Source organism: Anas acuta, chromosome 3 (genome assembly GCF_963932015.1).
Source record: "Anas acuta chromosome 3, bAnaAcu1.1, whole genome shotgun sequence".
NCBI lineage: Eukaryota > Metazoa > Chordata > Aves > Anseriformes > Anatidae > Anas > Anas acuta.
The window spans coordinates 71992795-72014673 of record NC_088981.1 but is presented as its reverse complement, the minus strand read 5'-3'; the positions used below and the strand labels follow the sequence as shown (position 1 = coordinate 72014673).

The 21879-nt window shown below is 41.1% G+C and overlaps 1 long non-coding RNA gene across 1 annotated transcript; it reads left to right on the top strand.

Annotated features, from left to right (window-relative positions):
* Positions 1–6555: 6555 nt before the first annotated feature.
* LOC137854426 (uncharacterized) lies at positions 6556–8932 on the top strand. Its single transcript, XR_011095158.1, has 2 exons — positions 6556–6772; positions 8025–8932. It is a non-coding gene; the product is annotated as an uncharacterized lncRNA (long non-coding RNA).
* Positions 8933–21879: the final 12947 nt, after the last annotated feature.

The window sequence follows — 21879 nt, the reverse complement described above, 5'->3', positions numbered from 1 at the left end:
TATGCCAATACCTTTCCCATGCAATTAAGCACTGCACAATTAAAAAATTCCCACATGATTAATAATGTATATACTAAACATTATTTTAAAAGGTATGCTTTGATTTTAGTCTGTTGCTCTCTTTCTTCTTGCCATAGACCAGTCTTCAGGGAAATTGTTTTCCCCAGTGGGTGATGATAAATGGTAGTCCCAAAAGACTACTTTAACCACTGTCTTATTTAATAATTTAGGTGTGCTTTAATTGTTCTGTCACTGTACATGTCTTATCCTCTAGCTGCCTAATAGCCAGATCTTTCAGTGAGATTATCCACTAACCAAGTTGGAATCCCTGCGCTTTGATTTGCAGTCAGGCCCCAAACCCAGATCTCCCACCTACTTACTGTTTCCTAAAGTAAGGGTCAGTGTCTTTTGCTGAGAGATTGAGATTAAAATTTCTGGGCCTTTCATTTCAAGGCAGCCTCGTTGAGGCTCCTGTCCTCCTCCCACTCCCTGCTGTTTTGTGGTTTGGGGGACCATGTACCAGATGCTTTTCCTGCACTCCCCTCTTGAATACTGGGATTTCACCAAGCCAGAGGTGAGCTTAGGAACCAGCATGGTTGAGGAGCTTCAGGATGTAAACAAGAGGACCTCAATTTTCACATGGTATCTAAGAGGATTTTGCTGTCTTTGTGTTAAAAAACTGTATCTAAGTAGCTGCTTCTGTGCCCCTCAGCATTTCCTGAAGTAGCTTAACACCCTGATTTACCCCTAGGTGATACGATGGTTGTGAGCAGTCTCTCTGAGCAGATCTTCCTGCAGCTGCTACCAGTGCCAAGTCCTGGCTTCAGAGTTAACAAACAGTGAAGTTTCTATGATGGGTTATTAAAAGCTCAAAAACCCTTGTTACAGAAGTAGAGGAATTTTAGAACACAGGAAGCTCTGGGGGGAAAAAATAGGCCTATGAACATTTTGTACAGCTGTCTTGAAAAACAATTTGCTGAAATAATAGAGTTGAAACTTTTATGACATTGTAGCACAGCCACAGCAGGTGGCTAGGTGTAACCCTATCACACAGGGAGCACTGTGAAGGATTTGTAGCTAGAGGATAATTCCAGTGCTTCCTGAAGGAAACAAAAGCTGGAGCTTTAACAAACAAGTTTTGTTAAAGCTCAATTTTGTCAAAGCACTCAAATGTTTGGAGTGTGATTTTTTTTTTCCCCTCCAGGCAATGGGAAATTATAAGGGCATTATATAGTGGAGGAGTTATTTTGAGAAGAAAATTAAGACCTTTCCCTGTAAGGTGTTTTTAAATACAACTGCAGTGTGGTGTTGCAGTTCATGCCGTTTCCATGTACCTGTTTTTCTCCTCACTCTGCTTAATAGGCTCGCAGTAAGGGCAAATTCAAAACAAGCTGATGATTGCAGCTATTTCGCTATTACTATGTTTCTCAGTTTTGAGATGCAGGTCACTTAACAGTTACTGCAACTTCATTGTTGCTTCCCCTTACATGCTGTTAATCATTTTTCCACTTTTACTGTTCACCTAAGAACTCACGTGGTCTGGAAAACTACAATGAGAAATGGGCTTTGCAGCCTGCCAGCACCAATGCCTGGGGCATCCCAGGGGCTCCCCCTAAGCTTTGGCCCCCCAGAATACTATTCCATCTGAGAGCAGTAACACTGGATTCACGCAGGATATGGGCCACTGAAAAAGGAAGAAGAGGTGTGCACAGCATGTCTAAAAATGTGAGACCCTGATAGGGTTATATGACAGTCATACTTCCTTTTAAACTAGTGACCAGAATGCTACCAGAGAGGGTAGGCAAAAGAAGCAAAAACGTCAGAGGAGCAAAAAAGGTTATCTACATTTGTTATTTTTCATTAAGTCTCTCAAATAAAGAGGAAGGTATCCAATTACATGAATGTTAGAGAGAGGCAGGAAATGAAAAACACTCATAATCATCTTAATTAGCTTACCCACACCTTTGGCTGATTAATGTCCAGATGCAATTAAGGGATTCCAAGCTAATTTTTTTTTTTGAAAAAGGATTTTTTTTCCCCCGCCCAGCATGGGCATCCTCCCATGCTTCCTGTTGAATAGTGGTAAACAGATTTTTCAGCTCAGCCATGCAGGGCACTCAGAGGAGCAAGCAGGAACCCAGCCAAGGGGCTTTGACTTATCCTGCGTGTGGTTTTACAGCTCTGTCTACAGTATGACTGTCGAATGTGGCATAGTATGTGCTGAAATGGCCTTCAAAGCACTGGGAACAGGGGCTGTTTAGCCAGGAGGGTCTGTCCTTGTGCATCAGCACGTTGGTTGGTGGTGGGATTGGTGTATCCTGCCTCGCCGCGCTGCTCTGCAGCAGGCAGGTGCAGAAGGTGCAGCAGTGAGGAGCAGGAGTGGTGGTGGGAAGGTGGTGAGTACCTGCTGGCACCTCCTGTGCTGTGTTGTGGTTGCTACAGCTGATGGGATGTGACTGCTGCTGGCCGATGCTAATCCCCACAGGGACATGAGCTGAAGTAAAAAGCATTAGGCACTTCATTGTGCCACCCAAAATGTGACGTTTCAGCTCAGGAGGAGACAGAGAAATACAGGAAGTTGTCTAGGCACGCTGTGAAACAAAGAGATAGAAAACGTGTGGAAGAGGAGACAAAGCTGGAGACCCAGGACAAGAAGATTGAGGAGATGAAGGACATGGGGATGAGGAAGCAGAAGTGTTCTGGTAAAGGAGGTTCCCTGGCTTCATGTTCTGAAGTTGAAACCTTTGAAGTTGGGTACATTTTTGAATCGTACCTCTCTGAACTAGACAGTCTGCTTGATTTGCTCCAAGATCAGAGCATTTTGGACTTGCATTGCAAGTGTTTGGTCCAAAAGGGCGTGCTACTGTCTGAGAAAGGTAGACACAATATCTGCTTAACAGAAATCAAGACGAAAACATTGCTAACAGCAGGGAACCTAGGAACACACTGAAAAAGGACCTGTGGACCAAATTTCCCTTTATAGGTAACTATTTTCTGCAGTCATCTCCATAAATTCATCAAAATTCTTCTAATCTAAAGGATATTCTGGTTTATTTCTCCCATCCAGAACCTTCTGTTAAAAACTTTGATTGCAGCCAAGCCACACACACCTGTTTGCCCGAGGCAATATTGTTCTTTTGTTTAAATGTGCCTTCTCACTCCTTGTGTTTAATTCACTATTGTATTTATAGAACGCAGTGGTGTTCTTCCTTAGCCTTTATTCTACGAGGACGAATAAGTCAAGCTCTTCCAGTTTACTCCTGCGTGTTTGACTGCCCACTGCTAATCCCCATAGCCGCTCACTGCACCTGCTCCAGCTGAATTCATCTGTGTCTGACATGGGTGACTAGTACTGTAAAGACAATTCCAGGTGCAGTTTTACAAGCACAATGGCCTTAATATTTCTTCATCTCTCTTGAAAAGTTACTCCCCAGAAAACTGGAATTGCACTCGTGTTTTGCTCAGATGCTTTACACCGGACCAGTAGCCCAAAGCAAGTTCATGATTAACCAGCACACTCAGGGCTTTCTCTGTCTCCACAGCTTTCAGGGGCTAAGCATTTCTGGTATGAGCTGAAAGCTCATTATTAAACCTCCAGGTTCACAACCCCACACTCCTTAATGCTATTCATATTATCAACGTTGTCCAGTTTTTCCTGTAGAGTCCAACTCTCCACTGTTTTGACAGCAACTCCCAGCTTCATGTCATCAGAAACATGTCCTTCAAATCACTTTTACTTATCACTGTAAATTTAACCTCATTGCAATAACTTTCCAAGCCGTTGTTGCTGATGGACTCAGAGGACAATGGAATTCAGCTTCTCCTCTGTAAGTGTCACCCGTGCCCTGATGGACTGGGACAACGCACTGCCTATTGGTAACAGCTAGCTATAGGCTGAGGAGCTCCAACCACCCGTAAAAAAAATTGAGTTTTGGTCCCCTCTCTACTTCATTGTGACTTGCTTTGAAGGCTACAAGCAAACAGAGACCCTCCGTGATGAACATTGTTCAAGAATATTGAGAACCTGCCTTTTGATAGATCTTCCATCTATTGTGCATCTCTCCAACCCCTCCTTCTGCCAACCCACCCATAACAACAGCAGTAAAACACCCAGGATAATAAACTGTTCTGAACAAGAGCTGCCTGTTTGCTTTGTATCCACAGCACTGGAAACGTAAGAGCCTGAATGATGTACGCTCAGCTGTGAACAATGGAAATGCTGAAGCACTAAAACCAAACCTCCTATAGACAAAATAAAGCCTTGTTGCTAAGATGAACTGCTAACAGCAAGCTGAGCTGAACCTGCACTGAACTAGCACCCTAACTGAAAAATGAAGTCAATATTACAGATTAAATTATTTGCTCTTCTTCTTTAAAAGTGAGACCCTTTGACAAATGACAGCATCAAGGATCTTCATGGAGCTATTGCTTTGCTCTGGGTGACAGCTGCACTTTACAAGTAGACCATCTCTGATTACCACTCTTCCCCTCTGACACTTCGCTGCTAATAAATGTATTCCTTTTAAAAATAAGATTTCCTAATTAATTTGGCCAATAAACATGGATTTCACTGACAGACAAGATGGTGGAGGAAAAAGTGAGAAGAAAACTTGTTCTACTTACTGTCAATAAACTGGATGTGCTGTTGACAAGACAAAACATCTCACAGTCAGTAACCATAGTAATGTATGTGCTTGCCTAACACAGGTGTCCAAAAATCTCCTCCTGCCATTCTCCTTAAAGCACAGAAAGCACAGACATTCCCTAAACCATCACTTCTGGCTTTCAGGACCAAACTCACTAAATGAACATCATATTTCTACACTACCTGGTATTACTAATGTAAATGCACTAATGAATTAACACCACTTTGGAGCCATTTTAGAAAGTATTTCCATATTATTTAAGGTATAAGAATTTAACCCATCTCAGACTCCATTTCTCACAATCAGAAATTGCTGCCATTGCCTTAAGTATCAGCCCAGTGGACGGGTGGGGAACAGGAAAGCTAAATACTGCTTGACTACTCTTTTTATCTAGTCCATTTTTAAGTCTTTTTCTAAAACCTGCTGCAAGCTGTAACCTTTATCTGTAATTACCATTAAGGAGCACTGGCATTAAATAATATTGAAGAATTATAAACTCAGGACATGAAAATGAAATCTGAAAATGAGTTTAATTATTCGTGAATAGCCTTTGGAGATATCCACCTATTTCATAAGGCCAATGCTGTCGGGTCCCTACCTATATACCACTTTTACAACACCTGGATATCTCTATTCGATATACGGATAGGTGGGAGGCACTGATTTTTCTCAGCTTTATAGAGGAAGAGCAGCTGCACAGGGAAACTAAAGATGCCATTTTCAAAGTGATCTTTTTCAGAAGTGACTTAGCTCTGTACTTACGGCAGGAGTTTTAAGAGTGGGTATGTGATTTACTCCAATTAATTGCACAGCTTGTGGCAGAGCCAAGCACTGAATCTGGTGTCCCAAATTGGGAGCTGATCTCTATTCATTACTCTTTCAGTCCTTTCCCGGGAGAAGAGAGCAATTTGCTGTCATACCCAATAACCTCCTAGACTTGTGACAAAATCTGCCTTAACACAGCAGGTGTGTTCTTCTTTTGCAATCACTCTCATAGCTTGGCTCTGGAGGATCTTCCAAGCCCTTCTTGTGCCAAGCCACCACAGAGGGAATCAGTGACAGCCTCACACAGCCACCTCCATCTCCCCCTGTTCACCTGCCAGGGGACACACGGTGCCTGTGACACTCACAGCACAGCGTATCCAGCAGATCCTTCACCATTGCCACCTCCTCCTCTGCTTATGGAAACCAAGTTTCCTCCCAGTGAATTTCTACCCATGTTTATTCAGATCAAAGCACAAGGCAAACAAAAGCATCTGCTTGATTGCAACTTCCCCAAGTCATCCAAATTGCTTTCTATCAGCAGTTGTCCTCCTCTCTGCACCCTTCTGAAAGCTTGATCAGCTGTCAGACTTCAGGTTGCCTCCCAGGAGCCTGATGAAAACATTACAAAGACAAGGACAACACTCAGAGGCCACACCAGCACCACTTCATGACAAATAATTTTTCATACCATCCTGCTGAAGTGGGCCAGCTAGCCATGCTTACTGTAGTGCATGTCAAATACCATCCAATAAAAAAAAATCCCTCTACAAGTCTAAATATATTGTGGCAGCATTATTTTTATTACCCACCTTTTATAACAAGAGCACAAAGGTCTGAGATTACTTTGACAGGAAGCATTTTTCTAATTTTAAGTATTTTTAAAGCATTATAGCCATCCACTCCCACATCATGCTTTCTACTATTTTTCCTGGGACTAAGACCCAATGGGGTTATGACTGACTGTGCCTATTTAAATAACATGTTAGCTTTCCTTCCTTCCTTCCTTCCTTCCTTCCTTCCTTCCTTCCTTCCTTCCTTCCTTCCTTCCTTCCTTCCTTCCTTCCTTCCTTCCTTCCTTCCTTCCTTCCTTCCTTCCTTCCTTCCTTCCTTCCTTCCTTCCTTCCTTCCTTCCTTCCTTCCTTCCTTCCTTCCTTCCTTCCTTCCTTCCTTCCTTCCTTCCTTCCTATTTTCATTGCAACTTCCCCAGTGACCACACTAACGCTCACAAAAGCTTCTCTGTTTTCTGGAAGCTGCACATTTTTAAATGTTTATCTTTTATTTAGTGTTCTCCCAGATTATTACAGGAGGAGAAGATACTGCACAGTCATGTGGCAGGTTTATAGCATCCTTGGTTTGTATTTGTAAGTATATTTAAGTGCTTGCCCTGCTGTTACTGACTCCCACTTTGCCAATGGCACTGGTAGGCAACCAGAAGCTCCGTTAGGCTGAGAAGGGAAGGTTGATTTCTGTTCTTAAGAAAGCTTAGGGTTCAAGTATTTAATGCTGTACTTTGTCTCAAACATTTTGTAACTTATCTTATGGAAAGACCTGGATCAGCTTTTTCAGTTACAAGTTTCTGTTTTGTATTTTTCAGTATCAGCTTCCCTATCCTTCTATTTATCATGCATTCACAGAGAGAGGGAGTATTGTTTTAACAGCTCCCTCTCAGCCAGGATGTTGTTTTTGTTGAAACTAGCATACCCTGTTTTCCCCCTCAATTACAGCTTATTAGGCAACCTGTAAAATATTCTTTGACATTTTCTAAGTACCATTTACATTCTTCTTCCTTCCCAGCTGACTTAGCCCAGAATTGTTTTCAGCACTGTGAAATTACATCAGCTGAAGCTACTTATTTGCATTGTGTTTGCCTTCAACAGATGTAATCAAATTATGAACATTTTTGCTTTTTATACCATTATGTCTTACTGTGATTCATTCCCTCTGCTAAGTCAAAAGTCTAGCCTAGAGTTTCACTGGTCTCTGGTGCAATACTTTTTTAACAAGAAAAATTAAGAGTGCTATTTAGTGATTCTGAAGATGCTTCAGTCCTGGCCACATGAGACTGCCAGCGTATATCATTTGGATTAACATCTCCCACGAAGATGCATGTTTCTTTTTCCTACTATACATTATAGATGGTAGTTCAAGGAGCCAGTCGTCTGTTCCTCCATAAAAACTGCTGTTCTCTCACAGACAGCAACTAATACTCCATTTTGTGTGTTTCATGGTGGGAAATCAATCCATGAGATCATTTCTTTGTCATTTGTCACGAGTAAATAAATCATGCTTTTTCTCTTTTCTGTTATAGGATGCCATTTCTCATCTCCTTCTGCCCACTAAACCTTTCTAAAGAGGTGATAACTAGTGATTTAGAGATTTCAGTCACAAAAAATTTCCCATCAAGTTTCAGCAATGCCATCTCTATTGAATTTATGTTCATAAATGAGCAATTCCAGTTCCTCTGTTTATTATCTAGGCTCCTCACATTAGTTTAAGCAGCTAAATAATTTCTCCTCATCATGCCCTTGGACATTTGGGTTGGTGTTATTCACCCCAGCATGGTTTAGGGGCTAAAGGGGTTCTCATTTGTTTCCCCTTTTTACTTTTTACCAGTGCTGGAGCTGTCAGAGATCCCATGTTGGCAGCTGTGGGTCCCTTCCCCACGAAGGGAAGAAGCAGCAGATTTTCCCCCAGCCCTTGGATCAGGCTCTTCCTGCTCATTCAGAAACCTCAGAGAAGAGAAGAACAGCCTCCTTCCTCAAACAAAGCCAGGAGACATTAAACACAACTCTAATACTACACCCAGGGTTCATGCTGGTACTGCCTGAAAAATGCTCTCTTTGAAGCCATTTTATAGCTGCTCCTTTCTGCCTGGTATGAATTTGTGCCTGCAGGCTTGTTTAGGCATGCACAAGTGGTTTCTGTTGTTACTCTGGTTAATACTTGACAATGTGATGCTTTGCCTCTTCCTCCCCCCTTAAAAAATAATAAATAAATAAGTAAATAAATTACACTGCCACATGAGTAGTTTTGCACCTCAGAGGAGAGTAGACAGGAGTAAGCCCCTCTGAAGCCAAAATCATTCTTTGTATGTTTCCATATCCTGGCTGCTTCTCTTAGTTCTCATTGTTTTATAGGAAAAGTGTCACTAGAAATACTGGAGGCCAGTTAAAGGATAAAATTGTTTTATTCTGCATAAATTTAGTCTTTAATAAGTGTGGTTTTGTCCCCTGATTTTTAGTATTATACGAAATTTGATCAGGATGGTTGTCCTGCACAAATAGTCAAAGCTGCAGAAGCCCATGCTTCTTGGAATCAGTACCTCATCTGGCCTGAGATGTATTGGACATTGAACGAGAACAGCTTTTGCAATCTTCTGTCAATGCCTTGTAAAATGGTTCTTTTACAGGATGTGCTTTAAAACAGGACCAATTATTCTTGCAGATTGTAATACAAATCGTAGTGTAATTAGTACTTAACGGCAATAATAAAAGAAAGTGAGAAAAATGGTGAAAGAAAAAGAGAGAAAAAGCAATTTATTCAAAGTAATTGCACTTCCACCTATTTATTTAATGTGTTTGCCACTTTGAAGTCTTGTCGTCCTGCCAATACAGTAGCACAATGTTCTACTTCTAGCCCTTTATATGTCTTCACAGAAAAAAAATCTCAGCTGCAGTATTCTCTTACTCTCAGAGGAGAAATGATTCCTTCCTAATCCAAATCTTCTAATGGCTCAGCATTTTGTGTTGAGAGATCTTACATCATCTTGGGAGATCAAAAAAGCAACTTTTCAGATGAGTGTCCTAAAGGAACCATTGTCTATACAGTCATTTTAAAAGCTGAAACTTCTTTTTCCTCCCACATCTGAAGCATTTTCTTACTTAGGAGATGTTTATTGCATTCTCTGTAACCACTTCTTACTCAGCTTGCTTAGCCCGATACAAACTCACGTTTAATGACCTCCTTATTATTTCAAATGCCTCGAGAAACTTGATTTAATTCAAAGCCAGTACTGCCACAAGGGTATTGCAGGTCTCAAAGATCTCCTTGCGAGTCTGCTGGAAGAAAGAAAAAAGGGGAAAAAAGAAAGGCAAAACAAAAAGCACTAGAAAATAGCCACCAAGAACAAAGGTACAGGCTGCACTAACAAGCGTGTCTGAATGAGATCCAGGACTTTACACTCTTTCATCAGTACTCCATGGAGCTCAGGATTCCCAAATCCTCCAATATTTAAGGGCTTCTTTATGCGTTTGGATCTAAGTCTCCAGATCTATGGCTATGGAAACATGAAACAAGTGCAAATCGCTACAGTGCTAATTCCCAAAGTTGGCAGAGTGGCTGAATCGATGGCGTTCCGAAAGCGTGAACTGCCTCACGCATTTCAATGGACTGCTTGGTCTCATAACTGCCGGCAACCATTTGAATAAGGAGGTTTCCAGCTGTCTCATCACTGGTCGTGACACTAAAATCATTGAGATAATGTATCCTCTCTATATGCGAGTTGCTTTCTGGTCAGTGGTCAAAACCCTCCAGGTTCATCCCTCATAACTCCTATGGCATATGAATGAGCTGGTAACGTGAACATTTTTGAAAGCATAAAACCTAGACCCAACACATAATATACAAGAAGCATCTGGAGAGCCATCAGGGTAGCAAATGTATGAATGAATTGTTTACAGCTGTGCAGAAACTCATTGATTTTCAGCAAGGCTGCTTGGACTTTCCAGCCCACCCCAACCTGGTCTCACAGCTGCCAGGAGCCTTGAAACACCGTTCAGATCCTGCTTGCCATCAAGGATCCAGGTGTACTTGTCATGTGTAAACTGGTCTGTCATAAAAGCAAAACAAAACAAAACAAAACAAACAAAGTTTTTGAAATCTTGTCTGTTTTCTCCAGTGCACCAGTTGCTATAATAAGAATTGTGACTTTTCTTTGTATACCTTGCTTTAGTTTTATTGTACCCACACTGACCTTGTACCATTTTATCTGCCGTGACATGCCATAACAGAATAAACTGTGCACCGTAAGCATGTCCTAAGGAGCACGAAAGGTGAAACTACAGCAGGTTCCTGCATTTCTGAGCTGCATTTTAATCAAAAGTTACTGCCTGCCTCTTCCGTGGCCAGCCCATAGACAGTGTGATTTATTTCCTGAAGCTTTTGATGGTTTTGAAAGAGCTGCTGAACCCCAGGCTCTTCCCCAGGGCTGCAGGGAGCCAGCATACCCGTCCGTGTGTCCTTGTGCCCAGGCAGTCCTCACTGTGTTCTCCTGCACGTGATCAGTTGTGCAAGCATTTTGCCCTTCCAGATCAAATAACATGACCCAAGGTGTCTCACATGATGGGACTCAGGAAAAATGAGAAGCCTGAATTGCTATGGTTTCACCTTTCTGAAGTGAAGCGCCTGAACCAACAACATTTTTTACTCTTCTGGAACCTGGGGACATGCATTTTTTGATTATCCCTCTGAAAAAAATGCAGTAGGACTGTTTTTCACAGAAATGAGCTGAGAACAAAAAAGACTGACACCAAAACAAAATTGTTAGCATTGAGAGCATAAATGTATGATATGGCTGAAGGAGTAGAAAGAGATCTAACTGAAAATACCATGCAGTTATCTTCTGGTTATCTCCAGAAGAAAGTCCCAAAGCAGAACATCCTGTCCGCCTGCAAATAGAAAAGCATCCCTAAATGCCCACAGCAGGCTGCAAGCTAAGCAAAACCAAGCTGCTGACTTTGTGAATGTGCATTTGGTGTGATGTAATTATCATATCATTTTGCAGGGCACCATCAAGAATATGGGTAGGAGGAGCTTTGTCTTCCCTGCTGCATATCTTAAAAGCCAATAAAAATACTTAGTTCACTTTCTCCAAGCAGCACTGCCACTGTGAGTTTTAAAGTGACAATGACTAAAGGGATTAATCCTTATTAATCATAGTAATCTTGACTTAACGCTGCACATTTACTTGGATTCAGGGAAGAAATAAAGCCTTTAATATTCCAGCAATTCATCCAACTCAAAAATAGAAATACACTGGAAATATATTTGAGAGTGTAAAACTGAAACATGCTTCCTTGCCACCTCCAATTCTGCTCTCAGCTACAAAGTGAAGGATCAGAATATTACAAGTGTTCATGTGGTGTTTCTGTCCAAGGCAGGAGATAGAGTGCCTTGCTCCTATCATCCTGCTGTATTGCTGACATTCTTGATACCTGAGCAGCTGTGATGTTTTGACAATTTTAAAACAACAGCTGGCTGTTTATATCTCATAAACATATGTAGTTTTTTTCTCTGAAAATGCATCATCTTAAAGTCCAGGTTGGCCAAAAAAATCAAGCCTGGTCCAGTAATGGTTTTCAAAGTGGATACTCTACAATTCCTAGTATTGCTTTCCTGTCCCAGTCTCAGGGATAAAAAATGCAATGGAAACCGGCTGTTTTTTGGAAACACCAGCAGCTGCTTTAAAGTGATAGCATAGATGCATAAAAGTGAGGCAGGAGTAATTAAATATACTCATTAGGAGTTATTGACTACCCAACATGATCTTAAAATTCAAATTCCATTTTACGTGACAGAGCATGTATTCAGGACATCTGGGATTTGAAAGTTTTGACATTTGTTTTGGACAAGAGAGATGCTGTGTTGAGATTTCATGCTTCACCATGAGACTTTCCTCTTACACCCCAAGACCCGTCCTGAGTTGTCTTTCACTTTCACTGTTTTTTCGCAGCTCTTCCTGCAAGTGCTGAAGCAGCTCCGAGTCTCCATAAAGTGGCTAGCAACTTTATCAAACACCTGTGTCCAGTGTGTCTTAATTTCATGAGAATTAGCCTGTCATTGATAGCTATTTGCTGCCACAGCAAGTTCAACAGTTGCCATTTGCTGCTTGCTTCCAGTTCCCCCAATGCCCATTAACACACTTGCCACTGTACGGACAGCAAAAAGAGGTTGTGTCTGTGGGAGCAGCTGCCTTGCCTCGCCACTGCTGCTACCATCATTTCTTCTGATGCCAAAAATGCAGAGACTGAGCCCTCTATGGGCTGAAGCTTCCTCTGGTGGGGCTGCACTGCAGACTACTTCTGGAAAGTGCCACCATGGATGCCTTGGCACAACAGGCCAAGCCCTACTGATATACAACACTGTGCTAGAACAGCTGTGTTTACGTTAGGGATTTCGCCAAAGGAGTATCGACATTAAATCATGCTGTACGTGGCATTACAATAACAGCAAGATCTGATCTGTAGCCCAGGCCTTCATTAATCTGCTGTGCCTAATAAAGCCCCACGCAGCTCCCAGCCTGTTAAGCATCCTGCTGCAAGCCCCCCAGGTGCCCCAGGGTGCTGTCCCCTTCCTCACAACATGATGCTCCCGATGGGGCTCCCCAGCAGCACCCCATGTCCAGACTGGGTGCAATCTCCTGCAGAGGGCCCGTCTGCCCCAGGAGCTGCGGTGCTGCCAATGTCACCTTACCCCTCGTTTCTCTTTCCAGATCATTAACTGTTAAAGAGGGAGAGAAAGCAGAAACGAGTCCTGCTGCCCTGGGAATGGTGTAACGTCAGAAGGGGAGCGCTACACGTCATCAATCCTTTGCTAAAGAGAGCGTAGGGGACACCTTTGCCAAAAAACAGCAAGAAGAGTGAGGACACATCTACAGCAACCCCAACCCACCCCCCCTCGGGGCCTTTGTGCCTTTCTTCCTCCGTGAGCCTTGTGTGAGCCAGGCCTCTGCAGCCAGTCCCAACTAAATTTGCACACCCAGGCCCCATGGTGACCATCCCTGGTGTGCCAGCAGCCGTCTGGAGGTGCCTGGATGGGAGAGGAGCCCGGGCCTTGGCACAGGCCGCATGGTGCAGCCATGCAGTCGATGGCTGGCTTAGACTCAGGGTTTTCAGTGGACTGCAGCGAAGCCTCAAGGTGCCTGCGCTGCTTCAACTTCATCCCCAAACCCGGCTTTTTGTCTTCTTAAAGCCCTCTCAAGAATGTGAGAGTTCCCGTGCTGTAATGGATGGCTGTACCCCTGCCGCCTCACTGTTTTCAGCACAAAACAGTTTCCAATTTAATGTCCCAAGTGGGAATTTCCAGCTGTAGGCTGGCTGCGCTTTTACTGCAGCGAGCGAGCAGGCTGACTTGCAGCCACATGATTTGCTTTTGACATTGAACTGTTTGTTCTTTTCACATCCTGGCCACTTCTACCGTGCCTAAGCATCACTCATAAAATATAAGGGCTTGAAAACATAACCTCCAAAAAGCGGTGGAGCTGTTTGGCTTGCACTTCTCAACAATTAGATCCTTTTAAACACTATTAGCCTTTGTTTCTAAGGGTTTGTGTACCCCAAACACACCGTGCTGCTGTATTCTTTTCACACAGCTCAGTGTTAGAAGCTTGGCAGGGTACTGCACCCAGCTACGTGCCTCCTGCACCAGAAGTTTCTGATGCAACTGCATTGATCAAAAAAGGTGAAACCAGGGAATACCCAGTTATCAATCTTAACTATCTTAACCTGCATGAATCATTGGTGAAGACTGTGGAAAGCCCTATGCAAAATCTTCAGAAGCTCCCTTTGACTTTAAGGATACCAAAGGATCCAGGTACACCTGCAGGAGGTAGTAGAGGAGAGGAGCAGGAGAAGACAGGCTTTGCCATCTGCTTCTAAAAGCCAGCCAACACTCTGGATTAACAGAGGGAGAGAGTGCAACTCCATCTCTACCTCCTCCCTGCACATCTGGGGTGGTTTGCATTCCTGGAGGCACTAAAAGGAAGCGGCCTCCATACCCTCCAGCGTTAGGTCTGCAGTCACAAGAACTTATCTAATCATTGCAAATAAATATTTTTGGAATCCTTCTTTTGCGCTGGACGAAAGTCAGGCATTGGCTCCTGAAATGACTGAGGTACAATTCTTCAGTCCCATTTCTGGCAATGTTCCAGGCTTACATAAAGATGACTTATAACACCAAGACTTGTGAAAAGCATTGAGAAAAAATGCTGATCAGGAAGTTTAGTGTAATTTCTTGGCAAAGTTCTTGGCAAAACTCGAGAAAGGAAGGATAGTTTAATTTTTATAGATTTATGGTTGCCTATAAGAAGGGGAAAGGCTTGACGTGGCTGTAGTTCAAATAACTAATTTTCAGTGAATTATATCTGCATCCTATATTTTATCTGATTGATCCCTACTATGTCTCTTGAGTCCTTCAGAGTCTGTCCTCTCAGACACAGTGCCAGATTCCAGTATGGATATTCACGAGGGAGAAAAAATACAATATCAATTCAAACTGAATTGAATTTCTGCTCCAGTATAGTCTCCCATTAAGACTGCATTGGCAGTAGTTGCCAAAGTCCTTGCATTACCCACACCACAGACTGCAGCCAGTCTGAAGGCAAAACCATCTTCTCCCTTGATTTCTTTAAGCACTCTGCTGGCATCATCAATAGTCCTACAGCAGTGCCGTTGTATAAAACATTTATTTTGTTATTTGTTTTGAGCCTAAAGTGAAAAATACACTGGTTAACCAACAAATCCCTAAACATCTGTACTACATTTGTTAACTTTTACATTAATACACATATTTGATGTTATTAGAAAGTTACTAACTACATTCAGTTAGAAATTAAGTAAGCCCTTACAAAATAACTATAAATTCCTCACTTATAAATCAGTTGGTAAACTTCCATTCATTCTCACTTATTCTGGTCTTTTCAAAGAGATTGTCCTTTTTCAGTATAATGGAGCAAAGACAAGCTTGCATTTACTACTAGTTAAATGCCACATAAACAGCAGCAGCAGCAAGAACAGCAACAACAACAGCAACAAGCACAAAGCACTAAAACAAACTCTGAGGAATGTCAAGATATCACTGTTTAGTTAAGCACAAAGCAGTCCCAAAATCTTCAGAGAGCACACAGAAAGCAAGTGAAGTGTCTGGTTGCTAAAGAAGGTTGTCAGGTATGACCTGAGAAAGTTGTAGGTCACTCCACATAATTTCAAAATTTGAAGTGTCAAAATGAATCACAAACTAACTAGAAGTTAACATCACTAAAGCTAGATGCCACCTGGTGAAGCACAGGCAAAGAACAGGGCTTCTTACTCATGAATAAAAAAATTATTTAGAACATATTTTAAAACTACTGTGCTTGTCCCATTTACCCCAAATGGGGTGGACTTTGAAAGAGAAAAACAAATGGATTAAAATCTGATCCTGAGATAGGAAGCCATGACTCTAAAAATGACATATTGCCAAAACCAGTGAAATTCTCAACACAAGACATTCATTTTCAGCCATAAGCCCTTCTCCACTTGAAATTACAATCACATGAAGACAAGTTGCTTTAAGAAGAGCACACGAGACTCCACATAGCTCTGTGGCATACATATTTCATATATTACATGTTGGTATTTAAGAGGCAGATAAATTCATCCTGGTTATTTCTGAATAACCATCTGTAACCATCTGTAGTCCAGATAGCCCATAAAGGCTGGTTTTATGAACATGCATGCCTGGGAATAAACTACTAGTTTACTTACTCCAAAGGGTAAAAGCCCCATTTAGAACTGTTTGACTCTGTAGTAAGACTGTGGAGGAAACCCCCCGTTTGGGGATTTCCACACAGTCTTCGAGCAAGAGGGAAGCATGTCTATGAATAATGGCCACAAGTACAGCTCTATGAGGTGCTTTAGCTCATGGGTAAATAGTTGACTCATTGCTAGTGATGCAGAAACCTCAAGGCTATAACCAAAGTGGCACAGGGTTTTCACAGGGTTTTCTGTGAAAGCAAGTGGTATAGGATGACAGTCTTTTCTAAAGAGGAGTAAAGACCACATGAGGGGTGAGAAGGAAAAAAAAAAAAAACCTAAGAGGATCACAGGAAATAATTTACAGTTCTCCTCCAGAGTTAACCCCGGTTTATGTATTTAATTCCTGCTACTTGTCTAATCTGTTCTATACAGTTGGAAGTCTAGAAACTTTGACAGACCTCTCAGGTAATCTGCTCCACTACTTCACTAGTTTTACCATTGAAAAGCTTTTCCCATTGACTAGCCTTGCAGTAATCTGAGAAGTATTTCTTGTCATATCTCCCCCAGACAGAATAAACCATTCATTTCCCTTTGCAAAAGTTTTTCTCATTGACAAAGTTCTATTTAAGAGGGATTTTAGGAAAATGTGTCTCAACGGATCAGGTAGTTTTCTGGCAAGTGTATGTTTTATGCTCTCAAATACAAGTATGTATTACTTAAAGTAACAGTTATCCACTTTAGATTTTTTAAAAATCTATTCCATACACATGAAATAGAAATTAGTTCAAAGTTAACCTTAGTACAATCATTATTTATCAGGTTATGTCCAAATTAGTTTACCCAGGGGAAATATTCTTTTAACTACCAGGTCAGGAGTAGATACAAATGTAGTCTGTATAGACTTTATTAAGTAACCAAGAAAATGAGGCTTAACAGATAAGAAATTATTGTATTTCCTACATCAATGCTCCCACAGCATGTAAACACAAACTCCCCAGTCTCTCCATGTCATACTAATCACACAAACACAGTATCCAACCTTCTGTCAAGTCTGTATGCGTTAGTGACCAGCAGAATTGCCTGAACTCTACATGTTTTTTCCAGAGAAAGTGGTTGAATTAAGCTAAGATAGTGCTTTCTCAAAATTGAAAGGAAGTCAGATATTTCAGAGGTAGCGTAGACTATTACATAAAATGTGTTTGTATCTTACTGGGCAATGATGTGTTTTTGTATGAGTACACTTATATTCAAAATATTTGTCATCAGTTCTTTAATGATCTAATGTATTTATAGAAGTTCTTCTAACATATCACAGTCAAGATGCAATTATTTTGATTTTAAGGCTATCGTAAAACATTTGGTGTGCTGTTAAAGAGAAGCATTATGCAATCAGTGAAAGAGGCTCTTCATCATCCTTAATAAACAAACTTTAATTATTGTAGCCTCTCTTAATGTGCAGAAATAACTTACAGGAGCTGTAAAATATTTTAAGATCCTGTTCATTACAGGTTAGAGAGATAAACATCTTAGCAGGGTGTGCCTCAATGATTCCATGCATTGAGGGCTGACAGAATGATTCTAAAATTTTGTTCTGAGGATCTCCAGAAAAGCAATCAAAACGCAATCAAAGCTATATCAATTTCAGGAGTAAGTTTGCCCCCTGATTTATGCTGCCTATGATCTAGAAAAATAGCTGGAAGAAAGTATTGCTTCTTATTGACCACTAATTTATAGAGAAAAGAGTGTTTTCAAAATAAGACAGCTGTAGCAACTGCAAGCAATAGTACATCAATAAAATTCATATAATTTGTTTGTATCACTTTTCTTAATTTTTAGATATTCATAATGCTGCTTCATGGAGGTCTCAAAAACACTCAATTACAGAGCAGATTATTCTTTTCTACCTACCCAACAATAAACATTTCAAACATTTGAATATTTCCAGGGTTTTGAGGCATCAGCAGTCACAATATTTAATTGTTTTCTAAATTGAAAGAAGATCATGTTATTCACAGTAAATGAAGCTCTCACTCTGAAAAGCTATTCTGCTTCAGAAATGGGTAGAAAATGTTATTGCATTTGCTGTCATAATCAAGAGATTTATACAAATGGCTGCAGAGTACTATTGTTGCTTGTTGCTTTTACAGTGTTTCTTTTTGTTGTTTTCTCTAAAGACCTATTGAGTTTTGTTTGTAGAAGCTATTAAAATCATTATTTTTTTCTGATCTATTCCATTTTCCTGTGTTTTTACATCTGACAAGACCCCAACAGCCACAAAATATATATATATATATATATATATATATATATATATATATATATACATATATATACATATATATATATGTTTTGTGTGTGTGTGCTGATAAGCCTTACCTCCACGAACTGCAAAGTAATTTCTCTGCTCAGGAAGAGTGGATAGCATCTCTCATGCAATGCAGAGCATCTCTTCCCACACAGACATGAATGGACATACTAGTGGAAATGCTACCATGGTAGTCATGGGCATGATCCACAGAGACTAGTGAAACCAATGACATATCACTAATTTTTCAAAATGGTGTTGTTTCATAAACAGCCTGCACTCTGCAGAAATACTCGACTTGATCAATATATAAGTCTTGAGAGACAGGATTAAAGTCACCCATCGATCCTGGAAGTTCAAGCATTTAAATATAATCACAAGTTCTGTTTTTTTACATAGGCTATACTATTTTGGAGACAAAAGTCAAATTAAAACATACTTTGGTGTGGGATCAATGAAGTTTGAGATCTTTTTCATAGAATCATAGAATCAAGAACCATTTAGGTTGGAAAAGACCTCTAAGACCAGATCCAGCCGTTAAGCTAATCTAGTCATTAACCACTGCCAAGCCTACCACTAAAATATGTCCCTAAGCACCACGTTTACATGTCTTTTGAAGACCTTCAGGGATGGTGACTCAGCCATTTCCCTGGGCAGCCTGTTTGAATGCCTCACAACCATTTTAGCTAAAAAATCTTTGCTAATATCCAACCTAAACCTCCCCTGGTGCAACTTGAGGCCATTTCTTCTTGTTTTATTGCTTGTTGCTTGGGAGAAGTGTCTGACCCCCACCCCACTACAACCTTTTTTGAGGTAGTTGTAGAGAGCAATAAAGTCTATCTCAAGGAACTTCGTGTCACAAAAGGAGGGGTACCTGGCCTTCTGGCACTGTCTGACAGAAAGAAAACTTTTCCAGAGCAGTAAAACCTTATCTATCTTTTCCAGACTTTCACCTTTACCCATCCAGATCTTCCATGCTCAAACACAAGCCTTCGGACAGCATCCAGGGCGCCCCCACTCCAGGTCTTCTGAAGGTGTCCTGTCCCTCGTGTCTTTTCTGAACTCTTGCTCCTTTCTTCTCCTGAGCTCTGAGAGTAATGTTTTTCTCCTTCCAGTTCCATGACTAAATTGTTAAACTCTCCTTTTACAACTTCCCTCGGAGCTCAGAAAGTGCCAGCAACACAGTAACTCTTTATGGGCTGGAGGCCTCTGCTATTTATAGGCTGCGAAATGAACATTTCCAGAGAGCCGTGTTATGACTTCTGCACAGAAGTTTCCATGTCATGCCAGAGAGAATTGGCATGCTATCACACTCCAGTGCAACACCCTTCATGAAATACTGAATTGACTTTTGCAATAAAGCATATTATATTTGCCATTTACATAGTAATTAATACAACTTTTCAGAAGTTTTTCTCATAGTAGATTTCTTCACCGGGGGCGCAGGTACAACACATGATGCATAGGATAATATAATATTTAATGGGTACAGTCTGACATCCTCAGTCATGATTTAGTAGCTTTTTCTGTAGAAGACAGATTCTTCTTGTTTTTTATCCAAAAACTGCCTCCTCGTGCTGATGAGGAGTGTCTTCAGAGAAGACAGTTCACACTGAAGATAGATCCTTAACCAGTAACTAGAGCATGCCTTACCTGGAGTCTCACAGTGAGAATTGGCCCCCTACCACTTAACATCACGCACAAATGGAGCAAGGAATGTCCCTGAAAATAAGCAGGGGCTGGTCACACACTCCCAATATGTAGTAGGGAAGCACTAGCACAGATCAGAGCTAGCAGTTTCTGCAAGCCCTCCCTTCACTCAGCTCTGACTCTTGTTCAGCTGCGTGTAAGAGGGCCACTCAACCCACTTGTCTAGAAGGTGAAATACAACTTGCCCATCTATCTGTCACCTGTCACCTGCATGTGAGGGGCCTGCCTGGTGCTCACTGTGCTGAGGACTTCTGCTTACTGTGCTGTTCCTCGATCTCTTTTGCTACAAGGTTTGTCTTTCATGCCATCTCTCTGTGACAGAGAAAGCACCACGTACTCATGAAACTCATCTGGCAGTGGCAGTCCTCTGTCCCTGCCTGAGCCCCTCCAGCCAGGTTGTCCTGCTCTGCTGTCTCTATGCCCTGCAAGAACTGCTGTCTATATGCTGCACTAAAGACACAAGAATTAAAACAAATACCCCACACTCATCTCTGCACAACAATATTGGATTTGTGAGCAAAGAGGGGATGATGCTACAAGCAGAAAGGAAAAGCCCAAAGAAGACAAACCAATCCATTTTTTAGAGGTCATGGAAAAGCAAGACAACAGATTATTTCTGTCTTCCAAAGCACGGCATTAATTTCAAAATTTTTAATGAGTTTTCTAGAGTGATTTCTAGAAAGAAAGAAAGAAAGAAAGAAAGAAAGAAAGAAAGAAAGAAAGAAAGAAAGAAAGAAAGAAAGAAAGAAGTAAAATACCTGGCCTTTTATTAGAAGAATCATGCAGATTCTAAAGCCTGTATTGGATTATCTTAATCCAACAAAGTTTTAATCTAAAACTTAATTTCTCAGGATTTTATGGACATTTGAAAGTAGAAGTATCTGGATTTATAAGACCTGTTATTAGGAACATTTAGCCAGTGTACATCAGGCCTTATGAGTTGAGGTCAGTAACATTTACTGCAAGTAATTATTCACAAGTCTTTTTAATAGAGTTTAAGTCCCAGAGCAACCTTTATATGAATTCCAGCCCTTCCTAAACAGCAGGTATTTTACTAAATTAAAGACTTTTTATAACTGAATAACCACTCATGCTTATGTAAGCATTTTCAATGGCCCTACACATTTTATTTCTGGTATAATTATTCTAGTTTCAGCACTAGACTTTCCTATGACCACCTTCTAAGCTGAAGGACTCTCTATTATAAGAAGGTTTCTCTCCATGAGGTAATGAGGTGTTCTGGACAACACACTTGCTATAACCAGTGTGCCAGGTGCAATACCACCAATATTGTAGAGAATAGTAATGAATTACCAAGCTTTAACTAACTTCACTAATGTTTTCTTTCTGTTCATTCAATTCTTGTTTCACTCCCCCTTTTCTCCCAAGAGCACTGATCAGTTGATGCACAACTTTGCCCTTATGTTAGAGTGGATACAAAGGTGTTTCTTGACAAAAGGGAACCCATGGACAGCCTTTGCTGTGGACTAAAAGACAACCTCCTCTTCCAAGAGGGCAAGGCATTGTCATCCAGCACAAAATGCAGTTGAGGTTTTCTGGAGATGCCTGGCCCTGGTTTAGCTGCAAATGTTGGTGAGAGAGCTCTTCCTGTGGGAAATAGTGACAGCCTTTTAGGACTCATTGCAAAGGAGTCACAGAAACTTACCCTGGTTTTGTTTTTTTTTTGTTTGTTCGTTTCTACATCATAGCTAGTGAGAGACCTACATGTCAGTCTCTGCCCTCATTTGAGCTTATATATTCATTTTATGTGAATCTGCAGCTGAGGAAATAATTTGTTCCAGCATCCAAAATTTAACTATTCCGCTCATAAATGTACCACTTTATAAATCCAGTTTATCTATCCAGAGATTTACAGATTCTGGTCATTAAAAAATAAGTACACACACACCTTTATTCCTGTCTATTCTGCAAAGGTAAAAGT